Raw genomic sequence first — 15,512 nt, 5'->3', positions numbered from 1 at the left:
TTTTTTTTTTTTTTTAATAATTATGCTTTGATGCATGCCGGTGATAATATCACAAGAAACTAAATGCCATAGCCAAATACACAATGAAAGTAAAATTTAGACCTGTCAAATCGGACCGTCGTGTCGTGTTTTTGTCTGACACAACACGATACGACAATGATTTTTGTAACACGAACACGACATGACACGATGTCGTGTTTTTTTCACTAACACAAAAACGAACCAATTAAAAAACGACAATACGACACGACACGACAAAGATAATATTACATAACTATTAGTTTATTTAATTCATATTTAATCATATATAACACGATAAAAACGAAAAACACGAAAAACACGACAAACACATGCTCAATCGTGTGGATTTGTAAACACGAACACGACATCGTGTTTTTTATACTTGACACGAACATGACACGAAAACGAATTCGTATTTTGATTTCGTCCCAATTTCGTTTCGTGCCGTATATTTTTGCCGTATCGTGTCATAAATTGACACCCCTGGTAAAATTATCAAACCGGTGTTGTTTGTGGTTTTGACTCTAAACCGCACCAAACTGCACCACACACCCTTGCTTTCTTTAAACCTTTAAAAACCCAAAAACAAAATAATAAATTGAAAAAGTAATTAAAAGCAAAAACCGATCAAGAACACAACTAACTACATTGCAATTCATTCCATCCAATTCCAAACAAACATGCAGCCCTAAATGAGATGTATATGTGTTCACAAACCATAGTAGATTTGTCTTCCCAACTCTAAAATCAATAACAATCAATTATATATACATACATTAATCTACTAGGGATAAAAGTATAATAAAATAGTAGTATTAGTTTTCAACTTTGAACCCGATACGATTACTCTTTTTCTTCTTCTTCTTGTCCATTGTCATAGTGTTGGCATAACACTTGTAATCCATTACTGGTCCCTTGATCATAGTCAGCCTCTGATTGCTTGTTCCAGAAACACAACAACTTCATGGTCAAAGACTTGGGAACATCAACTCTACTATCCGACACTGTTTTTGTTTTTGTTTTCGATTTTTTAAAGTACTGGAAGGTTGGGCTATGATCAGAAACATGTTGAGAAACCTTCCTCCTCTTTTGAAAGATGGATTTAATAACCTCCTCTTCAAGCTTTTCCTCCTGCTGTACCATAGGAGTTGATCGTTGTTGCAAAGCTTCAAGCATTGCATCTACACTCACACTTGCATGTCTTGACTTCAGTGACTTCATTTCCTCAAGTCCAGAGAGAATCTCCATCTGCCTTTTATTCTCCAAGGACTTGGTGCATTGTTGCTTCTTCTCAATTGGCTCAAAATTTCTATGGGCTCCAGACTCCACAAAATAATCTGAGTTTTGTGGGTCTGTCTTTATCGTAATCTCGGCTGAGCATTTGGAGCACTTGAAATACAATCTGAATATCTTCATCCCAAGATACGTCTCTCCTTTGACTTCTTCTTTACGCGAGTTGAACTTGGTGCCTCTGGACATGTAGTTCCCACAATTCTTGCACTGAATGCTCATCGGAAGCATCATTCTAACATTAATTTGTTGGTTAATCGGAATTCTCCTTCTCGGAATCTTCGCAGGATCAAAATCAGCCGGATAGTATTTATTCAAAACCTTTCTCTCTGCCATCTCTATATATCTCTTTCTGAGGCGAAGGACAGCAGCCACTATGGAGAACCAAGAAGATATTGATGGTTTCTCTACGGTGTGGGAAGACAGCGACGATCGATAACCAAAACTTGGGACTGACTCAGTGACTCACTGAAACGAGGGTTGAAACTTGAGAGCCAAGGTTTGTATGCGGCTGTACTAAATATATAAGAATAAGGTTTGGTTTGTGCAACACGCAAATTTTGTAAACGGTAAGGTCAAATATAAATTGTAAATCCATTTTTTCCGTACGAAAATCATAGGGCTTAATCAAAATTCAAAAATCGTATATCTATCCGTTTTTACTCCATTAAATTAAGTAAAAGTTTTTTTTTTATTTTTTTTATTTTTTAATATCTAGAAGTAGGTGTGAGAACCGTGTATTATACGGGTTGATTTAAAAAGAAAATTAAACATTAAATTAAAATGTAAACATAAAATATTTTTTAATGAACAATTTTAAAATAAAAAAGGAAAAATATATTTATTGCAATTTAATATCATATATATATATATATATATATATGTATATATATATATATGTATATATATATATATATGATATTTAATACTTTGTATATATGAATATATGACTATAATTTTAAAAATTGAAACAAATCAAAAATTGACAAATGCAAAATATTTATTTCAAAAATACCACAAAATAATAAGTGTCAAAACTCATGAGAGATTGACATGTGACAAAAAAAAATCTTCATTTATTAAGAATGATTTATTCATTTTTCATAAAAGTAATATATTTACTAAGTTATTGTTCTTGTGGTTAATTTTATAAAAGGAAAATCAATACCTTTTCCCCATTTTTTTAAGTAAATTACACAAATGTTCCTTGTTGTTTTTGATAATATATGTATTTGGTTACTAAACTATTTTAACATCATTCGTATTGTTTGTTTTTATTGCGTTTCTTTTTTATCTCAATCATACGGGAAGTGATTCGTACACAACAGAATTTTGTCATACACAACAATTCATGCATTATATAGTTATACAATACAACATTTTAAAACATCAATTGTTGTGTATGAAGAAAATTTGTTGTGTATAGATCAACTCTCCAATCATATATGAAAAATACTATTTACCCTTAAGACATTAATTTAAATTAATTTATTCTAGGTTTATTATTTATAATATTAAAAAACAAATATATGCCTCCACCTCTATCTCCCTCATCATGTTGGTGTTTTTTTTTTTTCAAAATCTCTTTTTAACCTCTTTGTTAGACCTAACAATCCATGTATGCGTGTCGTGTATTCATGTTAGACACGAATTTATACGACACGTATTATTTAAATACGAATACGACACAAATTATAAAACGTGTTTGGGGTATCAAACACGAAAACGACACGTAAAAAATTCGTGTGACACGTGACACGACACAAATAGACACATTTTTTAGCCGTGTTATACGAAAACACGAAAAAACTTGAATAGACATGTATTTAATTTTTTTAAGCTAGTGCTATAAACTAATTATTGACTTTTACGAAATTGGTCCCTAATATATTATAAATATAAAATTCAACCCTAAAGTATATATGTGTATATACGTGTTTGTACGTCTCACGTGTCAACACGAATTTATATCGTGTCTTGTATGTGTTTAAATAGGTAAATTCGTGTTTGACTCGTGTAAGACACGAAACACAAATTTCTAAAACACATACACGGAAAACTCGTATCGTGTTCGTGTTGTGTTAATCGTGTCGTATATCAAATTGTCAGGTCTACTCTTTGTAGGGAGGACAAACCTTTTAATCAAAACTGTTTGTTTAAAAAAGAATTACAAACCTAAAAAGGTTTGGATGTCCTTTTCTTATAGAATAAATAGAAAATCACTTATAAATTTAGCAGGAATTTTCTAAATTTAAAAAAAAAACACCTTTAATCCTTTCACTCATCACGACTTTAGCTTCTACACACCACCTTGCCAGCCTTTCCTCCACATTCGTCGACGACACATCACGCCTCCGCCACCACCGGTTGTCACGCCTCCGCTAGCGACTCCTCAAAATTTATGATCACTCTGCTTGGATTGCTTTAATAATCTTCTTGATTCCATCGCTTCATTAATATTCTCTTCTCTCCCATCTCATCCTCTCTACTGTCATCCATTTTTTCTCCGATTTCGTATTGTCTACTATATATCTCTTTTATCCCCTCTCTTTTTAGATGGTCCTGTTGGGTTTTTATTTAAAAATAGTTTTAAAAACTCAAGATAATAACAACAAAAGACTTGAAATTTCAAAATAAACATAAACAAGTTTACACCCACCAAGGATCATCTTGCAAGGAAGAGAAAGAAAAACAACCACCATAGAAGTTATAAGAAAATAGCAACCTTTGTAGTTCTTTGGTTCCTCAAGGGGAGGCATGAAAGCTGTAGAAGAATATGGATAAAATCATTTCCTTAGTGGACGTCGATAAGAAGCCAACTTGAAGAAGATGTTAGTCTTGTAAACTCTTAAGCTTTAAGTCAAACCCAAGTATGACTCAAAGAGAGCAAAAGCAACTAACCAAAGCTCTAACACTTCATGCAAGAGAGGAATGAGAGAGTGAGGAAGAAAGTCTATAGTTTTGAGCATGCAAGAGTGAATGAATGAAAGCCTTATCTAAGTCTTTAAGCTAATCTTATTAACCATAAGATCTTAGCACTTTAAGACCTACCATGTCCCTAGTCACTCATACTCCATCATATGGTCCAAGCATGCTTTCAAGAGGCATGTTTTTTATTAGACAAATCAAAAGGTCATCCCAACTCCTCTAACATGTCTACGGTTTTTAGAAGGAATATTTATTAAAATCAATTTCTAATAAATAATATATATTATTTTACTTGCCATTGAAAATTTTTATTTCCATCAAATAAATAATTTTCAATTAATTATAAGAGTTTATGAATAATTATTAAAATTAATTTCTAATAAATATTCAACTGTATCAATGTAACAACCCGGTATTTAGGTACTTTCAAATTTATCCTTATGGTTTTAATTTATGTCGTTTTGGTCCCTATAAGAGAAGCCCTAATGGCAAAATCATAATTTGGAAGGAATGAGAGTACGCCATGCGTACGTGTGTACGCTTAGCGTACTAGGGCGCGCCCTAGTACGTGGGGCGTACGTATACGTACGCGGGGCATACTCATCAGACATTGAAAACCCTAATTCTTAGGGTTGAGCCCTATATAATCCCCCTTATAACCTTATTTCCCTCACCCTTTCAACCTCCACCCTCTTTGAGTCGATTTTGCAAGCCCTAGTCCTTGTGTGTATTGAGCTTGAGTGTGTGTGTGTGTATGTGTGTGTTCTTAGTGTTGAAGAAAGAAGAAAGGATTCTTTGAGAAGCTTTGGTGTGGGATTCAAGCTTGTAGATCTGAGATCTTCGTCTCTTTGGGAAGCTCCAGAAGGTATAAAGTCTTGAACTTTACTTGTATTCCTTAGAGATCTAGCCATATGGAGTTTTATGAGGTTTGTCCCCTTTTCTTGGTCTTAATGAGTAAATGTTGCTCTAAGACAAAAGAGCTAACTTTTCAGAAGATTTGAGTTGTGTTAAGTCATAAAAAATGCTTTTCTTGACTTATTTAGTGCTTGGATGCAAAGTGTGGAGGTCCTTAATGGTTAAGACCAACGAGGAAGTTGGTTTTGGGTCTTAATGATGCAGGCATAACCATAAAGTTGGAAACTTTATGGTTAAGAGCACCTTCTTGGACTTGGATATGGCCATTAGAAGTTTGGTTATAATTTATTATATAAAACAATAAATTAAAAGTAATATTCCAATAAAAAAGAATTAATCCCAAAAAAAGAATTAAAATAGTTAACTGAAAGAAATTTATATCATTTCAAAACCACACCTCTTCCATTCAATTCCAATTATCTTAAATTTTTCTCACTTTCTCCAATTTCAATTAAATTTGATTTGAAACAAATGTTATTCATAGGTCGAAAGATGCATAGAATGGTATGAACAATAACAAGGGGCGTTGACGAAAGCTTACATCGACAATTTTGAAAATAACCAGATAAATCCATAAAGATTGTCATTTTTTTGGAACATATAGGGATCATTTTGCACAACAATTTGAGGGTTTAGATCGTACAACACATCAAATGGAATATGCAAGAAAAAACTAAGGAGTTTAATGTTATTTTCACTCACAAGATGATTACCCGGGAGCTCATCGTTTTCGACGAATAAGTTTTAAACGCAACAAAAAATGAGTGTCACAAATACTATAGCATTAACGATTTTTGTTACAAGGTGATCTAGAATATTTTAAAAAATCACCCTATGTTTAAAAAAAAATAGTGATTGTAGTTAGATTTGATTTTGTTGTTTAGCATGTTCAAAGTACCTCTTTTCATTTATTTTTCATTTTAGGATTTACCTTACTTTTTGTTGTAGTGTGTTTTTTTTTAATTAAATGTTATTTTTAATTTTATTTTAATATTTTTAATTTTAAATTAGTAAAAGTTAATTTTGAAAAAAATAAATAATAAAATAAAATGATTGCATTTTGAGGGATGAGAAATATAGGTTTGGATATCTTGTGGGATGAGAATGTGACAAATTGATTAGGATGAATGAAAAAGATATACCTTTCATCCTAATAAACAATGTTATGTTTAGATCGGACTATTTAGATTCATGTTTTGAAAACCAAAATTAATTTGGATTCACTTGAAAAGGATCGAATCGAATTGATACATCCTATTAGATAATAATCTAGAATTATATTCAAATGTATTATTGTGTATTATCTCTTCATTATTTTAGGAGATACAATTGTAATCTTTTAATAAAAATATACACAACACACATCATTATTTTGTGGTTCATTCAATATCATTCGCACATGGTATCAGCCTAAAATTTCGAATCTCATTTTCCTCCCTCTATTTCTCTCGTTCTCTTCTCTAAAACCCTATAGAACCTCTGCTTTGTTTTCTTTCCTGGTACCTACACGATGTCCACCTCTAATGATGGAACCTTCCCTATGAATACCCTTCTTCATATGATCCCAATCAAACTGAGTTCCACCAATTATTTTCTCTGGAGAAACCAGATGCTCCCTCTCGTCTCATATCAAAAGTTATCTTCTCATATTGATGGTACCTTTAAAAAGCCATCCGAGACTATTGAGGTTGATAACAAGATGACCACAAATCCACTGTATACCACCTGGCTCGATCTTGATCAGAAGGCCTTAATCCTTCTCAATTCATCTTTAACAGAAGAAGCCGCTTCTAAAGTGCTTGGTCTCACTACCGCTCGATCCATATGGATTGCTCTTGAAAGTGCTTACAGCAACTCGTCCATTGAACGAGTTCACTCTCTCCGCACCATGTCAAAAGATACCTCCACCATCTCTGAATATGGTCGAATTTTTAAAGGTGTATGTGATCAACTGGCTGCAATCGGCCAACCAGTGGATGACATGGACAAGATTCACTGGTTTCTCTGTGGCTTAGGTCCATCGTTTGAGACCTTCTCCACAACTATTCGTACCAACAAATCCTCCCCTACTTTTCATGATCTCTTGTCACAAGCAGAGAGTCATGAACTGTTTCTAAAATCTCTCCATGGTGCTGCCACTCCGCCTGCTTCCTTCTTTTCACAGAATCGTTCTCACGGTAGTACTCAAGGCAAGGGACGCTCCTTTTCTCGAGGAGGGGGTAGTTCAAGAGGTGGTGGTCGTGGTCGTAGGGGTCGTCGTCCTCCAAACTGTCAGTTATGTCGCACTAATGGCCATTACGCCTCCTATTGTCCTAATCTTCACACCTATGCTACAAACTCCAACACTACTGATGCAAACTTGGCACAAGCATTTCACTCCCAGTGTCATGTTATGCAAGGCAATCCAGATTGGTATATGGACTCTGGCGCAACTTCACACATGACTCCATCCACAAACACTGTTACTTTCGCCACCCCTTACTCTGGTGTACACCCAACATACTAAGGCCCACGCGCATATGCCCCATTGTATACAACGTACACCCAACGTAAACAACGTACGCCCAACGTACCAATCCCTGGCTTCATTTTACGAAAATGCCACTATGGACCATTTAGCAAACTTTCTCATACCCAAGGGCTAAAAATCATAAACCTTCATACTTAAGAGTTAATTTTGGAAATACCTTATTGCTGGGATGTTAAACTTAATCTCAGTAGACTGAGATTTTTTACCAGCAGTAACATCCTTAAAAGATATGTTGGAGTTTGCCCGGTGGGAGCAAGGAGGGAGATAACTTCCACCTGCACTGTTAAAATCATACACCACCAACTTGCTATCCCTTTGGTTGGGTTGAATCATCTTCTTGTTCCTACCAAATTTGGCTACAGTAGCAGTAATCTTCGCACCATCAGTCCTGACATTGCAAAGTTTTTCCTCCAATGACTTCTTTTCTTTCGCATTTAAAAAAAGGATGGAAGCAAATTTGTGCCCAACCCTATCTTTCTTTAAAGCAACATAGGCATCTACTAAGGTTCCAAATGACCTAAAAACCTTCCAAAGCAATGAGTTTGAACATACTTGTAGAAGATTAGAGATGAAGAAGGTTGTAGCATTGTCTATAAGTTTACCACCATTAGGTTTCTTTTTGTTTCTAACCTCATGTCATTCTTGTGATGGGTTTCGGCGACGGAGACCCTTCGACTTCTCCCAAATTAGTGATTGTAATTGTTGCTAAATAGATACTTCATGGGCATCCTTTATCAAAATTCAGGCTATGATTAACTACTAATAATTAGTTTTTTCGGAAAGTAATGCAATTTCATCCAATAAAAAAATGAATAACTAATCAGGGTGTCTATTTGATAAAATGTTATATATTTTTAGCTAACCCTGTTCAAAATAGTTTATGAGTTAGTTATGAGTAGCTAATTCTTGTTGACTGGACTTTGGTGATTAGAAGTCACTATGTAATCCTTTGATTCATAATCATTCGACTATTAGCTAGTCAATTCCTATTATAACACTCTAGATTATAGCAAATTGATACCAACGTAAGTTTAGTTTCTCTCAATGGTGACAATGTATTCTACATCTGAGCAAAATTTATTGTGTTAATGACATGGAACCAAACATATTGTGATCGTTACAACTGGAGATATGTCCACTAAGAGGAAGTTTGCAGTCAAAAATTGGTAACATATCATGCGTAAATTGGATCCTTAAAGAAGGCGGTGGAACAATTACTAAATAAAATAATTGAATTACCTCCAATAGTCAATAGTTATAGCGATATTGCCTCCGCCTTGTGGGGGTGTAATCTGTAAATTTTGTATTAGAATGGAACTATTTTTGTAATTTTTTTAAACACATGGACCATTTTTTTTTAAAACAATATGAATAGGGACCTTTTCTGTAAATTATAGGGACAATTTTTGTAATTTATTTTCTACATAGGGACCAAACCTATCAACATACAAAATTCTTAAGCACATGGACCTTTTCTATAAAAAAAAACTACACATGGACCTTTACTGTAAATTATAAGGACCATTTGTGATATTTTATTTTCTAAGTAGGGACCAAACCTAGCTTTTGTAAATTTGTTATTGAGAAGGGGCACTTATGTAGTTTTTTTAAAACATATGCATCATTCTTGTAAATATAATTCTACACATGGACCTATTCCTTAAATTACAAGGAATGTTCTTGTATGTCAAACCTGCAAACATTCAAATATACGAAAGGTAAAGGGATGGAAAACGTCGATGTTGAACTTTTAGGGGTAAAAGTGACATTGTACAAAGTAGTGGTGAAAAGTGGCATTCTACAAACTAAAAGCGTGGGAAATATGAACCTATAAAAGACTAAGGACCACATCTATCAACATAAGAAAGTTTTGTGGCCAAAGTTTAAAATAAGAAATTTTTGTGGCCAAATTTTAAGGTCAGTTGTGATCAATGTCTAAAATAACAAACTTTTGTTGCCAAAGTCTAAAACCTTAAAACTATACTTTATAGCCAAAATTTAAGATAAGAAACTTTTGTGGCCAAAGTTTAAAACGATAAAACTACACTTTTCACAAGCCAATTTGTTTTAATATATAAAATAATCAAGACTCCAACTAGTGTTGGTGTAGCAGAAAGTCGTAACTTCAAAGATTAATCAATCGGTAAAGGTAATGCAGATCCTACTTGATTTTTTGCAATTAAAGGTAGAAAATTAGTAATGTCGACCTTCGATGGTAAGGATCCAGAATGGGTAAGCATAGTTGAGAGATTCTTTAATCTTAATCATTTAGTAATTGAATACCAATTTGAAGTCGCGTTCAGTTGAAGGATCATCGCTAGCCTAATAAAATGCAATGGAAAATTTTAGAACATTGTGAAAGACTATGGATTCCAGAACATACCAAGAGAATCTAAAATATTTTAGAGTAGCATGGAAGAAGATTTTTGAAGGCATGGAAACATCATAGACTTCTCTACGACATAATATAAATTTCTAGAGGTATCTTGTAAGTAGTAAGTGTATAGTAGTATCTAGAAACTTCCCAATAGTAGATAGAAACACCTATAATAGGTGTGGAGCTCATTTGCTCCAAACTATCCAAGAAACACCTCGAGAAAGAAAAGTGTAGTAGTCTCTCAAAGTGTATGGTCTTCTTAAGTGGTCTTAATAAAAAGTATTAGTGTTTCCAGCATAAAGAGTTATGCTTAACAATCTAGCAGTAGCATAAGGTTTCTTGATTGTGTTAATGAGTGATTATATTTGTATCGTGAGTAGCTTGTGATTCTTCAAGTTTGTGTCGAAACCAACTTGTTTGGTATTACTGAGGTACGACCAACACGACGAGTGATTTCCAAGTCATCAGAAAGATCAAGAAACTCAACAACAACGAAGATACGTGGGCAACATGTGTGATGTCCTACATACAAGGATAAGACCTATGAGAGGTCATTGACCGAAGCAAAACTATGCCACCATAGGAAGATGTTAGTGGCCTCTTGTGTAAATGGAGAATCACAACAAGCAAATTGATGTTTTTCTAGAATACCACAGTTGAAGAAGAGATATTAGAGCATATTCAAGGTGAGATGACAGCAAAAGAAGCTTAGGACACGTTTAAGACAATTTTCTCAAAGAAAAATGATTCGCGACTACAACTTTTGGAGAATGAGTTACTGTCAATGTTACAATGTGACATGACAATTTCTCGATATTTCCACTAGGTCAAGTCGATATGTCAGAAGATCAATGAACTAGATGCAAAATCCCTCATTGTAAAAGCTTGAATTGAGAGGATCAACATCCACAGATAGAGGCTAAAATATAGAAACTTTGTCAAGTATGGTTCGTCGATCTCTTCTAGAGTTTGAGAATTTGGTGGCCAACCAAGAAGCTATGGCTAAGCATATGGGAGGCATCACGTTGAATAGTGAAGAGGAAACGCTCTATGTAAGAAAACTTTATAGGAATTTCATAGAAAATGTATGAACTTAGTCATTTGAGAGAGATAATACCATGCATATCACTAAGGGTTCAATAATCCACAATGTACCCTTGGAGATAAATAGAATTAGGTCCCAAATCCTACAACTTTGAAACTTAAAAAAAGTCTCAAGAATAGTGAGACAAAGTTCATGACAACCTTGAAGGAGAAAGATGTTCTTGAAATCTCTGCACTCCCTGAAAAAATAACTGACTATGGAACAAATGAAAAAAAAATATGGAAAAAGGAAACAAGGCCATATGTGATTGTTTATATAATTCATATTAGCAAAAAAGACCTTCACGTATTAAAAAACATGGTTAAATGTTTGATGGAAATTTCCTTTAAAAATATAAATACAAGAAAAAGAAGTTAAAATAAATTTTTTCCAAAGGATTATGCAACTTACAAAATGGATTCGCAATATAAATTAGGCTACAGACATGTATAAATTTATCCTGCACAAAGCAGGTTATTTTAGTACAGCAACCTACTTTTTCTTCTTCAAGTTTTAAGATTGGAATAGGTTTATTTTATACTTTCAACCCCATTAAGTTCGTTAAGTGATGAAAGAAACAACACCTAAGCATATGTCATCAAATGAATTTTAAAACATGCTTTTTGTTCTTGATGAAAGAAATTGTGGATGAAAATGAGTTATCATAGACTTGATGTTTCCATTGAATAACACAAACACGGACTTCTAAGATCTTAAGAGCTGATCTCAATAGCAGAGTTTCAAACCAATGTTGAAGCTCCACATCCACTAGGTTTCTATAGATCTACAATACAAACACAAGTCCAACCGGAGTCAACCTTTCAATATGAAAAATCTTTATAATTGTAAACTCTGGAAGCTACCGATGTATGTCAGCCCAACTTCTGCACTAAGGTATACAAAAAATGAATATGGATAACACCAAAATGACCAAATATGCAAGTATGCATTAGGAACAACATAAATGATACTTGTATGAATCAATCACAATGTGCATGATATATACAAGTATGTGAGGGCTAATTTGGTTACCTATTAGGTTTTGTGAAAAACAAGCATGTGGAACCATACAAGAGTTATCTACATTGCAACATTGATTGATGTCTATCTCTGTGATTTTCTTGCATCCAATGGAAATGGCCTTTAGCCCTAAAGATTTAGTACGAAAACATCCTCGACATACATTCATACTTAGCTTCCAATAGTTGCACAAAAATATCAACGAGCTATTTGTAATGTTTTCACAATATGAAATATTGATCATTTCAAGGGTGGAGCAACCAAAAGCAACTATTAAGTTGATTCCTTTTAACTTAATGGGGACAGACTAAATATCTTAAGCTACATATGGTATTTACATTTTTATTCAAATAGAAAAAGTATGTCAGTAATATGAGGCTTTCCTCTTAGAGTCCTAACTTCTAATAAAATTTCCTTCATTCCATTTTATTTTTCGTAAATGTGTCATTATTTTTCCTAAATATGTTTTTAAACATCATTTATCTAGTAAAAAAACATACTTTCCTCAAAAAAATTCCCTCATTCCATTTCGCTTTCCCCATTTCAGTTATTTTCTCAAATATCTTTCAACATCATTTATACATACAACACTCTTATCAATTTGATTAATGGAAGAGGATGAAAAAAACATACCTTTGTCATCAACTACATTAATTGTAATGTCAAGCTCCTGAAAAAAAAACTTTGCCTTATCAGAAAGAAAGCTTGTGAGGGAACAAGGGTGCACGACCCCATATTCAAATAAACGAGGGACTTGCATGATTTTGTGATGTGGGCAATCAGAACATGATAAATGTTTCTTTCTACAGCGTGTGGTGTCTATCTTTTCAGATCGGCAGGTTTCATTACAATTGATGAAAGATCATTGGCTATCACCCCCAAACACTTACTTAAGCTTAACTCCTTAAGTGATACATACCAATTTCCAATGCTTTTGAGTCACGAACATGTGACCTAGAAACCATCTAACTGGATGGATTGCAATTGAGAAAGCTTTTGTAGTCTTTAAAAAAGAAAAAAAAAGTTACATGGCCCACATGTTAGAATTTGTTTGATTCAATGCGAACATTACTTATTGTTAAGCTATATATGTGTGTTACTTTTCTACTTATGCTAAAAGAACGAGTTGAAAAGGAATTGATGCTTTTGCAGATTAATCTAGAAATTAGTTTATGAGAGAGAAAAAAAAAAGAAATATGGGCCTAAGTTTCTTAAAAGAAGTTACACTTGTATACAAAAATTCATTGTCATTACTCCCTATGTATGTCTTTGACTTGACATATAGTTGAAGTGTTATTTTTAGTGGAATGTATGAGATAACCCTAAATAAATTAGTGCAGAAATTAATGTTGACTCGTATGTTAAGTTAATGATGTATACACAACTTGTGTTGGTTGTTAATGAAGACACTCCTACATGGGTAACATTCTCATAATACGAAATTTTTAACATTTTTCATGAGTATACACAACACATGTATTTACTAGTTTCTTGAATGAGTTAAAAAAGTCCATATTTTCTTGAGAATAAATACCTTAAGTGACGTCCACCCTTGTCTGGGGGATACCATACTTTCATTATTGATAGCAGAGCTTCCTTATAAAACCAAATAATTGAGGTATCGTAATTTCAAAAGCAAAGGTAAACATATTTTGGTGATATGTAGAAGATTTGTACAAACAAGAAAAAATGATAATTTATTGTTGTATCAAACAACCACAAATCATAATAAAAGAAAGTGTATTCTTATTGAAAAGGTTAATTTTGAGCATCACATGACAAGTATTCACCAAGGAAACTCTCATAAGTCATAACCCCTGGAATTTTCTACAAAGATATCATCAAGGAATCAACTTTGTTATTCTCTAAGGGAACCATAAGTAAGTACAAGAGACCCATAACTACAAATCATTTTCCACTTTATAGGTAGCATATCAATTCCTTAATAACATGGAACTCAAAGATGCATTCTCATTTCTTCTCACACATCATAAAACAAAATGAAATTTAGATTCAAGGTGTGTTTTTAATTAACTAAATATTAAAATCTATAAAGAACCTTTACATTATGTCAATGCAAATAAGAAAATGTTTCATTTGACAAGATAAAACAAACTAGAAGAAATACTTCACAAAAAGATACAAAAATACATGAACTAGAAGAAAATATAACTATAAAATGCATGAACCATAAGAAATATAACAAAAAATGTAACCCAGTAAGATAAAAAAGAGGAGACTTGTCATATATCAAAAAGTAAGAAAGATCCAAGCTCATTATCTACTTGCATGTGCTATAACTCAAAGACATGATTACATCACCAACACCACAACAAAGCTTTCAACATAAAACCCTCAAATTTAGGCACCTAATTGCAATCCACTATATCTCGATATCATTCAACAACTTACACAGATTAAGGCATAACCTCTCCAAGTTGTGGCAACTCGCAATAGTCATCACTACAATGACATTCAGTTATGTAACATTAGGCAAATCAATATCTACCAAATTACCACAGTTTGATATGTATGACAAGCAGATATTGGTGATTCGTGGGCATAAAGATAGATCGATATGGGTAACAAGTGGGTATCTTTTAGAAGATTATTTGATAGACCTTGATGATGATTGTTAGTGGTATAACGAAATAGTTTTAATGTTTTGTGATGATGGGATTCAATTGAATATAATGATTTGGATACTTTAGAGAAATATTTTTATATTAAATGTGTTAGTTTCGAGGAGATCTAATATTAAAAGAGAAATCAAATAGGAGAGTTTTTTATGTTTTTTTTTTGTTATTTTGTTAAAAAGAATTGTTTTTTTTTTTTGTTGTTTTTAGTTCGTTATGTTTTTTTTTGTTGTCGTCTTTTATTTTTTTGAAGTATATTATTATTACCTATCATTATCACAAGATTACTAATAAATTAAATAATAGTAACAAAATATAAATTTCTATTAACTATTTGGTAGATCAACTCTGTCGAAAACCAATTTATTAATTACATACGATTTTACACTCAATATTTCATAGAAAGTCATGGACTTCTTTTAATGGCCTTTGGGATGAACAATAACAAGTATCCAAAAATCTCTCATAAAAAGTCATGAGATAAATCTAGTATGATATGTAGAAATGTATTATGAAAAGTATATACCAAAGGATTGTGGAGGGTGGTATTCCAAAAAGAAATGTCCATTGGGATAGAAAAAAATATCGGAACTTGACAGAAATATCTTGAGATTGAATGTCCTTATTAAAATGGTATACTTGAAGAATGTAGAAGTACATATTGTTCGTACTAAGGAGTAGGAATTTATGAAGATTATGAGTATTTAAAGT

The 15,512-nt window shown here is 32.9% G+C and overlaps 2 pseudogenes; both read right to left on the bottom strand.

Moving 5' to 3' along the window:
• Nucleotides 1–760: 760 nt before the first annotated feature.
• On the bottom strand, nucleotides 761–1,762 carry LOC145057431 (uncharacterized; annotated as a pseudogene).
• A 6,063-nt stretch (nucleotides 1,763–7,825) lies between these two features.
• LOC145060430 (F-box/LRR-repeat protein 3-like) lies at nucleotides 7,826–14,920 on the bottom strand (annotated as a pseudogene).
• Nucleotides 14,921–15,512: the final 592 nt, after the last annotated feature.

Source organism: Lactuca serriola, chromosome 6 (assembly GCF_051521515.1).
Source record: "Lactuca serriola cultivar US96UC23 chromosome 6, Lser_US96UC23_V15, whole genome shotgun sequence".
In the NCBI taxonomy this organism is placed as follows: Eukaryota; Viridiplantae; Streptophyta; class Magnoliopsida; order Asterales; family Asteraceae; genus Lactuca; species Lactuca serriola.
Note: the sequence above shows the minus strand (reverse complement) of the source record. Positions and strands in the feature narration are given on the sequence as shown.